General features: G+C 40.5%; 2 long non-coding RNA genes across 2 annotated transcripts; one reads left to right on the forward strand and one right to left on the reverse strand.

The window, feature by feature from the left end:
• Positions 1–3,565: 3,565 nt before the first annotated feature.
• On the reverse strand, positions 3,566–11,548 carry LOC138976688 (uncharacterized). The gene is made up of 3 exons (XR_011459116.1): positions 11,412–11,548; positions 7,611–7,734; positions 3,566–4,666 (listed from the first exon to the last, which is right to left on the reverse strand). It is a non-coding gene; the product is annotated as an uncharacterized lncRNA (long non-coding RNA).
• On the forward strand, positions 7,936–13,363 carry LOC138976689 (uncharacterized). The gene is made up of 2 exons (XR_011459117.1): positions 7,936–10,267; positions 10,560–13,363. It is a non-coding gene; the product is annotated as an uncharacterized lncRNA (long non-coding RNA).
• Positions 13,364–13,468: the final 105 nt, after the last annotated feature.

The raw sequence follows: 13,468 nt of genomic DNA on the forward strand, positions 1-13,468 counted from the left end.
AGTCAGTCAAAACGACCGCAGAACACAGAACTGGGAAATGACACTGATTGAAATACAAAAGATCTCCGATGACGAAAGTATAAATGACGTCATCTGGTCACTTTCTTTCTTTCTTTCTTTCTTTCTTTGGTGTTTAACGTCGTTTTCAACCATTCAAGGTTGTATCGCGACGGAATCTGGTCGCACCTATCTCGAGAACTAAACGTCGCTCAGAACCAGGGCCCTTCCATTATAGCTTGTTTTCTTGCAAAGAAGTTTCATTTTGTGTTTGGTAGCTCTTCGAAGATCTCTCTTTAGTTAATTAACCGTTAGGCCTAATTATGTCGAATTAGCTTTCATAGACTTTCAGCAAAACTTAAATACAGAAATATGTACAACTGGTCCCGCGTTATTATCGACAAAATATCAGAACAGCTAAAACGAAACATTCGGCATGCTATTAAAAAGAACAATCAAATCAATGCCTTTTTTTGGTCTCATTACCCGCTAAAACGGCCTCAAAAACCACGGCTCATCAAAGCAATGACACCTATGATGGCCCAGCATGCCATAACGTCATTGTTAGACAAGATATGTGAACTGAGTATTTAAGACACAACTTTGTTCTTTTAAATGATTTGCAAAATTCGTACTCTCTAAGCTATTTTGATTTGTGTCGCTTTTAACGCGGGAACTTTGATTTTGTAAATTTGAATTTGGGGGGTGCCTGTGTTGTAGGTTCCACTGTACAAACATTGCCTTCTGCAAAATCAATCCGTTTGTTGAATATGGTGGAGGAATGTATGACCTTTCTAGCTATACATCTGGTTTTACCATAAACGGTCTCCTCACAAAGATTTGCCCTCAAACGCATCTGCCTAGTTTTTTTGTATGACGCGTAGTATATTTCCAACGCGGTTTAGCATGTGATAATTACACATTAACATGCTTCCATTTGAAACTTCGAGGTCTTCATCGGGGATTGACGCCCGACAAAAGCTAATTGAAGCCCGACGGAGCGAAGCGACGGAGGGCTTCAATTAGATTTTGGGAGGGCGTCAATCCACGATGAAGACCGAGAAGTTTCAAATGGAAGCATGTTAATGTTATTGTAATTCAATCTGACGACGATCTCTTTTCTGCTTTCATGCGGTTGTAAACAGACAGAATTGGTTCTGTTCTGTTCACACACTACTTACAGTCCACCTACCTGCAAGGGTCAAGTCCCCAGAAATATGTCTGTATTCCTATTTTATCACTCTGCTCCTGCTTTTGTTTTCTTTCACACACATTTTCACTTCTTTTTTGACGGGTTTCTGGACAGCAAACTCTAAAAAAAATTCTTTTCATCACAAAAGCGATCTTTGGAATTGCCTGACGTTGTCCGGAAGATTTCATGCATCAACTTACGTCGCGTATTCGACGTCATCACTTCGCATACCTTATGGTCTCGGTATTTCGTTGGCCTTCATATTTCCTACTTGTAAAATGACCCTCAAAGCTAACCGAGACTAGTTGAGGTTGTATCAATGCGCCTCGCCAGCAGGTTGTTAATGGATTTTATCCTACATACGTGAGAGAGACACCCGTGAGATGATAATCGTTCAAATCACACGTGTGTATATCATGTAAATGAGGTCATGTCAAGCAAGTCTGGCAGGGACCTGTTTTTCCACTGCTTATGATGCCAAAGTCACCGAGACAAACGTCATTATAGAAACAAAAATTGCGCTCGCTAATTACCCTCGATGAATCTTTAGAACTAACACGTCACGCCACACTTTCAGAGTGACGTTTCTTTGCTTTGAGGTAATCGATTGCACAAGGCTTTGGAAGAGATCGAGGTTCCAAAACAAGCGTCTTCAATTTAGCTGCCTTCACTGCAGGACATTTTCAGTAAAATACACGTAAGTACAGTATGTAGGATAAACAGAATACTACATGGGGTACGACAGTTGTCGCAATATTTGTTTTCCACAGTTTAGTTTATAAACCAACATGGAGAACTGGCAAAGAACATAATTATGAGAATAGGGTTAATCTGATGTGTTTTCAGTTATGGTCTTTACATAAATCCATCAGCTGACAATTCTATGTCACCATGTTTTATCAGACGGGTTCATTTAAAATGTTCAAAATACACCGTATAAACCATCGAAACTAGGGGGCTTACTCGCGAGGAGTAGAATGCGAAGATGATTATGATTTATTAAGAGCAAGCTTTCTAAAATGAAGGCAGAGTCATTCTCATGGAACGATTCTGCTCACTATCTCAGTGTGTGTGTTTAATTGGATAAGACCCCTCCCCTACTTGGACATACACAAATCAACAACTTGACTGCTCGCTTTGCGCTGGATCTTTTTAATAAATTGACTTTGCAAATTGATGTTAGAGGCCATTACATCCAGTCGACGCGCGCTGATACACTCGCCCATTGGAATTTTCCCAAAAGCCGATGTTACTAAAATTAGAAGGAGTAATTCTTGCAAAATCGTTCGTCAGAGGCATAAGACATAAAACATAAGATTTTATTTCAACCACGTGCATTACACAGGAATATATCTTGGTTTGAGTTCATTCAATACATAGTACATTCAAACACAACAACCAAACAGAGTGCTAACAGAACTGCATACACACACTCACAATTATGCAACCCTTTGATAAATTCGATCTTCAATACATCACTCAAACCTTTGGAATTGTCAAAATGACTAAAACACAAGAATTACGAGTTAAGAAAATGAAATGTGGAAACATTCCCAAAAGATTGAATAATATTCTTGACTGCTAAGAGAGTCGAACCCGTGACCGCCCAAAGTAACGACTTTGCTTTCAGACGCTCTATCAACTGAGCTATCCGGGCAGACTGTCTCAAGGTGTAAAAAATAATAATTTTGACACGTGGGTTCTCGAGCATGTGTCAGTATCGACTCGTCGGTTTCCGAGTTTCTCCCTTCGTACTTGTGTACTGTACGTTCTATCGATCTCACTGTTCGAGGTAAGTTAACTTGTTGACTGACCTTATAAGCCCGTTTACTTGGTATTAGTTTAGAAAGCAAACTCAAGTACTGTAGCATGCATTTTAAGTGTGGCCGACATTATGTTGACAGTCCAGCTCTGAAATGCATTGACCAATCGCCGAAAGGCGCTGACATCATTTCATAAAATGATTTTCATACCCAGAATTCCAAACGTTTTGGAGATTTTGAAGATTTGGTTTGGGACGACGACGCTCTATGGGCGGTTCAATATATAAAGGGAGGCAACCTGTTAAAACGGGTGTAGACAGAGCCAATGAAGGGGGATACTAACTTGTAGATCATATACCTGTTGCCTTTCAAACAGTAAGACGTGGATCAGTTGTTTAGTTCGTTTTCTTTTTCGCTTTGCCTTTCCTTTTCTTTCTTTCTTTCTTTCTTTCTTTCTTTCTTTCTTCCTTTCTTTCTTTCTTTCTTTCTTTGCTTTTGTTAATGTTGGTTGTTTATGTGTTTTTCTTTCGGTTTTCTATTTGTTCGTTTGTTTCCTTGTTTGTTAGTTTCGGTGTTTTTGCGATTCTAGACTTTTGAACAACATTGGTGCAATATGTTTTCTTTATTGGTTTAAACAATGTTTTATTAAATCAAACATGGTACAACAATACAACGATAAACAGTAGGGACACGAACTCAAGCGAACGCTTATATTACGCGCCCTACGTAGTTACAAATTAACAAAAATATGATGTCGGACAAACATTACTAATAATCTATGGAACTATCTAGGTCAACAGCATAGTTGAAGCAAACCAAAAAGAACAGGAAAAAGCTAGCAGGAGGAAGAGGGGGAGGGTGGAGGTGGGACGAAAGAATGGTAGGTACATATGAAAGATGAAGGTGGTTAGCGCATACAAAAAGAATATACATAGTACATTGTAAACTGTAATTCAGTGACAAATAAGCAGCAGTTCGCTGAATATATAATTAATTTATTGTTAGACCAGCCATTGTAAACTGTAATTCAGTGACAAATAAGCAGCAGTTCGCTGAATATATAATTAATTTATTGTTAGACCAGCCATTGTAAACTGTAATTCAGTGACAAATAAGCAGCAGTTCGCTGAATATATAATTAATTTATTGTTAGACCAGCCATTGTAAACTGTAATTCAGTGACAAATAAGCAGCAGTTCGCTGAATATATAATTAATTTATTGTTAGACCAGCCATTGTAAACTGTAATTCAGTGACAAATAAGCAGCAGTTCGCTGAATATATAATTAATTTATTGTTAGACCAGCCATTGTAAACTGTAATTCAGTGACAAATAAGCAGCAGTTCGCTGAATATATAATTAATTTATTGTTAGACCAGCCATTGTAAACTGTAATTCAGTGACAAATAAGCAGCAGTTCGCTGAATATATAATTAATGTATTGTTAGACCAGCCATTGTAAACTGTAATTCAGTGACAAATAAGCAGCAGTTCGCTGAATATATAATTAATTTATTGTTAGACCAGCCATTGTAAACTGTAATTCAGTGACAAATAAGCAGCAGTTCGCTGAATATATAATTAATTTATTGTTAGACCAGCCATTGTACACTGCACGTTGTGGATAACACACAGGACAGCGATTTGCTCAGTTAAGAAACAACTGGTCCGCGTCCTTGACAGTTGCCTCTGTACAGCATGTACAGCCTGGGACTGAAACAGAATAATCAGACAATGTCAAGTGTCATCTTTGTACAGCGTGTACAGCCTGGGACTGAAACAGAATAAACAGACAATGTCAAGTGTCATCTTTGTACAGCATGTACAGCCTGGGACTGAAACAGAATAAACAGACAATGTCAAGTGTCATCTTTGTACAGCATGTACAGCCTGGGACTGAAACAGAATAAACAGACAATGTCAAGTGTCATCTTTGTACAGCGTGTACAGCCTGGGACTGAAACAGAATAATCAGACAATGTCAAGTGTCATCTTTGTACAGCATGTACAGCCTGGGACTGAAACAGAATAAACAGACAATGTCAAGTGTCATCTTTGTACAGCGTGTAAAGCCTGGGACTGAAACAGAATAAACAGACAATGTCAAGTGTCATCTTTGTACAGCATGTACAGCCTGGGACTGAAACAGAATAAACAGACAATGTCAAGTGTCATCTTTGTACAGCATGTACAGCCTGGGACTGAAACAGAATAAACAGACAATGTCAAGTGTCATCTTTGTACAGCGTGTACAGCCTGGGACTGAAACAGAATAAACAGACAATGTCAAGTGTCATCTTTGTACAGCGTGTACAGCCTGGGACTGAAACAGAATAAACAGACAATGTCAAGTGTCATCTTTGTACAGCATGTACAACCTGGGACTGAAACAGAATAAACAGACAATGTCAAGTGTCATCTTTGTACAGCGTGTACAGCCTGGGACTGAAACAGAATAAACAGACAATGTCAAGTGTCATCTTTGTACAGCGTGTACAGCCTGGGACTGAAACAGAATAAACAGACAATGTCAAGTGTGATCTTTGTACAGCGTGTACAGCCTGGGACTGAAACAGAATAAACAGACAATGTCAAGTGTCATCTTTGTACAGCGTGTACAGCCTGGGACTGAAACAGAATAAACAGACAATGTCAAGTGTGATCTTTGTACAGCGTGTACAGCCTGGGACTGAAACAGAATAAACAGACAATGTCAAGTGTCATCTTTGTACAGCGTGTACAGCCTGGGACTGAAACAGAATAAACAGACAATGTCAAGTGTGATCTTTGTACAGCGTGTACAGCCTGGGACTGAAACAGAATAAACAGACAATGTCAAGTGTCATCTTTGTACAGCATGTACAGCCTGGGACTGAAACAGAATAAACAGACAATGTCAAGTGTCATCTTTGTACAGCATGTACAGCCTGGGACTGAAACAGAATAAACAGACAATGTCAAGTGTCATCTTTGTACAGCATGTACAGCCTGGGACTGAAACAGAATAATCAGACAATGTCAAGTGTCATCTTTGTACAGCGTGTACAGCCTGGGACTGAAACAGAATAAACAGACAATGTCAACGTTCTCCAAGGCTCGAGAGAATACTCTCCAGCTGTAACACTTTGGTTAATTCTACTCAGATGCTATGTCATTTCGAAAAGTCGGCGTCAAGATCCCGTTTATTTCATCCTGCTGCTTTTTTGGGGGCATGAAAACATGTTGCATCCTACATGTAAACCAGATAGACCGCCGAATTGATATCGAAACTTCTCACGAGTGTTAATCATGCAAACGAGGTCACGGGGTCAAACTACTTGCAGTCCATACCCTACAGAATGGACTGACTTGCAGTCCATATCCTGATGAATCGACTTAATTGCAGACCCTACCCTACTGAAGTGAGTTACTTGCAGTTGTCACGCCATTGACGCGACTTACTTGCAGTCATCACTCTAATGAAGTGACTTACTTGCAGTCGTCACGCCATTGACGTGACTTACTTGCAGTCATCACTCTACTGAAGTGACTTACTTGCAGTCGTCACGCCATTGACGTGACTTACTTGCAGTCGTCACGCCATTGACGTGACTTACTTGCAGTCGTCACGCCATTGACGTGACTTACTTGCAGTCGTCACGCCATTGACGTGACTTACTTGCAGTCGTCACGCCATTGACGTGACTTACTTGCAGTCATCACTCTAATGAAGTGACTTACTTGCAGTCGTCACGCCATTGAGGGGACTTACTTGCAGTCGTCACGCCGTTGACGTGAGTTACTTGCAGTCGTCACGCCATTGACGTGACTTACTTGCAGTCATCACTCTAATGAAGTGACTTACTTGCAGTCCTTAACCTTCTAAAGGGACGTACTCACAGGCCATACTCCCCTGGATATACTTACTTGCAGTCCTTATCCTACTGAAATAATTTACTTGCAGTCTTTACCGTTTTGACGTTACGTATTAGCAGTCCATATCCTGACGAATCGACTTAATTGCAGTCCCTACCCTACTGAAATGAGTTACTTTCAGTCCATATCCTGCTGAATTGACTGATTTGCAGTCCTTACTCTGTTGATAAGACTAACTTGCAGTCCCAGATCTATAGAAGTTATTTACTTGCAGTCCATACACTACTAACATCATTTACTTGTAGCCCTTACCCTATTGAAATAACTTTTGTACACCCAATAGCGTTGTGAACTGACTTACTGCAGCTCTTACCCTATTGAAATTACTTACTTGTAGTCCATACCCTACGTAAGTGACTTACTTGTAGTCGATACCCTCCGTAAGTGACTTACTTGCAGCTCATACCCTACGTAAGTGACTTACTTGTAGTCCATACCCTACGTAAGTGACTTACTTGCAGTCCATACCCTACGTAAGTAACTTACTTGCAGTCCACACCCAACGTAAGTGACTTACAAATGTACTTGCAGCTCATACCCTACGTAAGTGACTTACTTGTAGTCCATACCCTACGTAAGTGACTTACTTGTAGTACATACCCTACGTAAGTGACTTACTTGTAGTCCATACCCTACGTAAGTGACTTACTTGTAGTCCATACCCTACGTAAGTGACTTACTTGTAGTCCATACCCTACGTAAGTGACTTACTTGTTGTCCATACCCTACGTAAGTGACTTACTTGCAGTCCCTGGCGCTGAGCAAAGCACATTCGTTTGGATGGTTCTGCCCGTCACTTCCACACACAGGGTCATAGTTATACCCACACGCTCTCCTCGATGGACACGCACCCATTGACCCGTACACTGCGCAGAAAAATATTACACTTTACCCGCTAGCCCTCACAATAAACAAGTCACTCAAAGCGATATCGAAACATTGCGTTCATTGGTTTCTCGTCCTAAAAGAATGAAACTGAACACACTTGACATTTAACTTTTGGCTTATCCAAAGGCTAGAGTTAAAACACACACACACACACACACACACACACACACACACACACACACACGCACACACGTACGCACGCACGCACACACACACACACACACACGCACGCACGCACGCACGCATGCACGCACACACGCATGCACGCACGCACTCACGCACGCACGCACGCACACACACACACACACACACACACACACACACACACGCACACACGCACACCCGTATATCTACTACTGACCATTGTTGACCCGAAAGCATCAATTAGGAGTATAGCCAGGATCAGGGCATTTCCCATTTTCGTGAAGTTGACAATTTTGGAGGGGTCATTTAGAACACATTTGGGAGAGATCATAGAAGTCGGACCATTTGACGTATATTTTGGAGGGGTCATTTAGAACACATTTGGGAGAGATCATAGAAGTCGGACCATTTGACGTATATATTGGAGGGGTCATTTAGAACACATTTGGGAGAGATCATAGAAGTCGGACCATTTGACGTATATATTGGAAGGTCTGTGGAATGAGCATTCACAAACGGAAGTTATTGCGAATTAACTATGCGGTTATTCGTTCAACCGAAATTGATTGAGACATGGCTTCCTTCACATTCCATAACACTTGCAAGCCGCGTTCAAAATGTATCGATGACAGCAACGTATTCCTCGATTGGGACTGCACTGATCTTATCTGTAATCTTGTCTTACAGTCACGGATTGTCTGTGTGGTTTTTACATTTAGTCAAGTTTTGACTAAATGTTTTAACGTAGAGGGGGGAATCGAGACGAGGGTCGTGGTGTATGTGTGTGCGTGTGTGTGTGTAGAGCGATTCAGACTAAACTACTGGACCGATCTTTATGAAATTTTACATGAGAGTTCCTGGGAATGATATCCCCGGATGTTTTTTTCTTTTTTTCGATAAATGTCTTTGATGACGTCATATCCGGCTTTTTGTAAAAGTTGAGGCGGCACTGTCACACCCTCATTTTTCAATCAAATTGATTGAAATTTTGGCCAAGCAATCTTCGACGAAGACCGGACTTCGGTATTGCATTTCAGCTTGGTGGCTTAAAAATTGATTAACAACTTTGGTCATTAAAAATCTGAACATTGTAAAAAAATTAGTTTGTTTTTGAAACCATCCAAATTTACGTTCATCTTATTTTTCATCATTTTCTGATTCCAAAAACATATAAATATGTTATATTTGGATTAAAAACAAGCTCTAAAAATTAAAAATTTAAAAATTATGATCAAAATTAAATTGTCGAAATCAATTTAAAAACACTTTCATCTTATTCCTTGTCGGTTCCCGATTCCAAAAACATATAGATATGATATGTTTGGATTACAAACACGCTCAGAAAGTTAAAACGAAGAGAGGTACAGTAAAGCGTGCTATGAAGCACAGCGCAACCGTTACCGCGCCAAACAGGCTCGTCACTTTCACTGCCTTTTGCACTAGCGGCGGACTACGTTCAGTTTCATTCTGTGAGTTCCACAGCTTGACTAAATGTAGTAATTTCGCCTTACGCGACTTGTTTAATACTATGTCTTTCACATGACCCTAGAAGTAAAAGACAGTCTCGAGGGTTTAAATTGGGGGAGTGTATGTAAAGGACACGTTACGAGATTAGGCTTTGCCTTAAACCTTTCTCCTTTTGCAATACGTTTTTTTCATTTTGGTTTAAGCAATATTTATTTCTGTTTAATGTTCATGAATTTTACATTTATAAGTATAAAAACAACAAGAAGATCAAGGCGTGTAGTGGTGTCTTCTAAACCAATTAAAAATAATAAATAAATAAGCAAATATTTTCAGTTTCAATTCCAACACTATCTTCTGTCTAAATGTTAACAGAGCGGGTCACAGGTTCTCTTTTCAACCATAGTCAAACAAGAGGCGGGGAATAAACTGCATTGATTAGACGTTATCCGGAAATAACTCTGTCAGGATTTACAAGCGTTGTGGAAGAGTTGCGCCTGGCTTACCTCGTACAAACAATAAACACGTATTCGACCAGTGAAAACCACGATCTCAGCGAATAACTGACTCCGATGTGAATGTTATGCAGTGTCCGCTTGATATGACCCCATTTCTTTCGAAAATACACACATCGGAGTTTACGATTTGTTGCGGCAATGCCGGATCGCTTTCCCCGAGTGTTAGCCGGAAACGTGTTTTGCCTGAGGTCACGCGAGTTTCGCTTGAGGTCGAGGTCACGGCAGGGTGGGAAACTGACACGCGTGCTTTAGCGATCACTGCCGGTCATCAAGGGAATCGTGGCTCCGAGATGTGCAGGTTGTCGAAAGAAAAAGGCATCAGGTCGATTGAACAGTGCGTAACACACACACTATCTTGAGATAATTTCGTTATCTGATCCATAAGGCCAAAAAAAAATAATAGGTGTGGTTACGGTAACATAGCCCAAAAAAATAGGGTAGGAAGGTAGGCAATCGCTTTTTTTTTTTAAACTTTTTTTTCTAATGTGTACAAATTAAACCTACTTGACAGGGAAATAAGTGTGCGACTCGGGCGCTTTCGCTTTCATTGCGTTTTCTGCACTCGTTTACTTTTTTTGTTTTTGTATTTTTTTGACAAATGTAATAAAAAGTTATAGGGTCGGCCCCAAAAAATAGGGTAGGTCGGGTTACCGTAACCACACCTATTTTTTTTAAAGTGTTTGTCTGTCTGTCTACGTCAAAGACCTTTGGGTCGACGTGCTGGTAAATGTAACGTGTGTTTTTTTGTCAATGATAAACGTTCTAATGACCTACCATCCTTGTTTGTCAATGATAAACGTTCTAATGACCTACCATCCTTGTTTGTCAATGATAAACGTTCTAATGACCTACCATCCATGTTTGTTGATACACATTGGAGTCAATTATTCTCTGCGATCGTGGTTTTAACTGGTCGACTACGTGTTTCCAGTTTGTACGAGGTAAAGGGCAAATTACACCTGCGCAGAGTCAGCGGCACAGACGACGCACTGCAGGTTAATGAGGTAAAACAAAATTTTCACAGCCCGCTACAGGCTGCGTGAAAGAAAACAGGCCAACTGAGTACTCGTCGTAATCCCTATCGCAGCATGCAGCGCCGCTGACTCTGCGCAAGTGTAATTTGCCGGTAAACGGGGCGCAACTCTTCCACAACGCTTGCAGAGTTATTTCCCAAAAGCTTCTATTGGGAAGCACGTTTCTGTCGCATCACCCATTCTTCAGGGATAGCAGCCCAAATGTCCTTGAGAAAATTCCCCAAGGACACTAAGTTTTCCAAATACCAAATAATGAAAGGTTGCTTAGCTCAGACATATGACATAGGATTTCATTACAACCACGAATGAATGTTGCTTGACTCGAGTACATTCAATACATGATACATTCAAACACAACAACAAATCAGAATGCTAACCGAATTACAAATACACACACTCTCGCACGCCCGCACGCTAGCACCCACGCGCGCTAGAACTCACGCACACACACACACACACACACACACGCACACACACGCGGTTATTGAAGCTTACCGAGCATTCCCACGAACAAGAAGATCACAACAGCAGCGTTTTTCATCATGACAATTTCTAGTTCCGCTCAAAGGTAGGTAGCACTGACTCCTGCTTGGAACCAGTTGTTTCGCTTTTTATTCAAAATTCTGCCCTTGTCTATGTAAAATATCACTCTTATTGCGTCCGATATCATCATTATATCTCCCTCCTGTTGACAATCACGATCAGTAGCGTCACTGCTGTGGCGCTGTGTGTTTGTCCTTTTCAGCTTGAAATTTAAAAACAAAATGATGATAGTACATCAAAATGTGACTTTGCTGTCGGCGAGGTTATTGTTTTCAGAGAGACACACGATCAACAGTTTTGACGGGGGCCTGTCATGGCTTGGTGTGATTTATTTTATTTATTTCATTGTCGAGATATAGTAGCCGTCAAAGCTGGTTTGGTGTGATTTATTTCATTTATTTCATTGTCGAGGTACAGGAACCGTTAAAGTTGCGTCCAATCTGGTGGTGATTTGTGAAACTGGCTTAGTGTTTTGGAGGATTTCGACACTTCGAATGTGTTATCTAGTTATAATTAATGTATCACTAGCTTCATGTCTCTACAACTTCATATTTCTGTATATAGCTATTCTGATGGACACGTGGGGGAATTCGGGGGCTGTGATTGGATGGTCTCACACATCCCTTTTCCGATCATCAAAGCATAATGCTACGGAAGTCGGCCATCTTTGCCAATATCCAAAAGCATATTGGCAATAACAAAGACGCATGGTTCCGGTTTACCCATCTGTACCACACGATGTTTCAATCGACAACAGCATACACTAACAACTTGAAATTCTTCTCGGGAATGTTTTTCAGCTTTACAAATGTCGATAGCACACCCTTTTCTGCTAACTTCCCGATGAAACAAGACTAAACCAACTATTTTCTGTCCCTAAACACCACAAAATGCCCAAAGTCGAAAGATGTAGTACAAACAGGGGAGTAAAACGGAACAGCCGTTTTTGTGTGCCTGTGTGAGCTCAGTTGCCGACTGACACAAACTTTCGCATTCGGCTTTTCTTATCTCGTAACTCCACACTAAATACCCCACTTCCCCTCTGAAGTATTGATGTACAACCCATGGCACTAACATTCATGTAGTCGTTTATAACTGAGGTTGAAAAATTCGCTTCATGACGAGACAAGTATAAATGCCATTCACCCAAACTGAAAACTTCGCTGCCGTCTGCTCGCGTTGTACAGATTAGCTGTTCTCTTCTCCTCCCCTTGTTGCATCCTAGTTCTTCAGTTGTTTCTAGTTTTCCGTTGATGTTGTGCTTTGGTCTTCTTCATAAGTAGTCTTGTTCAAAATTTAAAAAACTCAAACTTCCTTTTGCTGTATACGAATGAACTAATAAAAAGCTGTTTAACAGCTGAGTTGTCAAATCGACTTTTTTTCCAAAGTAAGTGTGGCGCCTGCGCAAAACTAATGCGCATAAGAAACGGCGTCTGCTATCAAAACCTGAGATCAACGCATCGACGCAAAAACTGTCATTTTGTAAGTTTGGAACAACAAATCAAGGTCAGAACAGCTATATAATCGCTATTGTATTTTCAGCGTAGCAATAGGGTCCGATATTTAGACTCGAACAAGTATAATGCGACTCGTCTTCGATTCGTCGGCATTATACTTGTCTCGTCTAAATATCAGACCCTATTGCTACGCTGAAAACACAATAGCTGTTAATGTTTCCACGTTCGTAATATTCAACTCGTTTTAGATGACTGTTGAACGTGTGGATTTGTGAAATAAAAAAACTTCTGAAGTTTCAGAATTCTTAAAATAAAACTTGATTTTGGTAACCCAAGTAATAGATATGTGAGGTTTTCAGTGTTCTTAAAATGGAACGTGACTGATTTAACTGAGATATGTGCGCGATATAAATTCTCGTAAATAAATAAATAAATAAATAATGTGTGTGTGTGTGTGTGTGTGTGTGTGTGTGTGTGTGTGTGTGTGGTGTGGTGTGTGTGTGTGTGTGTGTGTACCTGTCTACTAGTCTGTCTGCTTGACGTGTGTTTTTG

This window comes from Littorina saxatilis, linkage group LG9, assembly GCF_037325665.1.
Source record: "Littorina saxatilis isolate snail1 linkage group LG9, US_GU_Lsax_2.0, whole genome shotgun sequence".
Lineage (NCBI taxonomy): Eukaryota > Metazoa > Mollusca > Gastropoda > Littorinimorpha > Littorinidae > Littorina > Littorina saxatilis.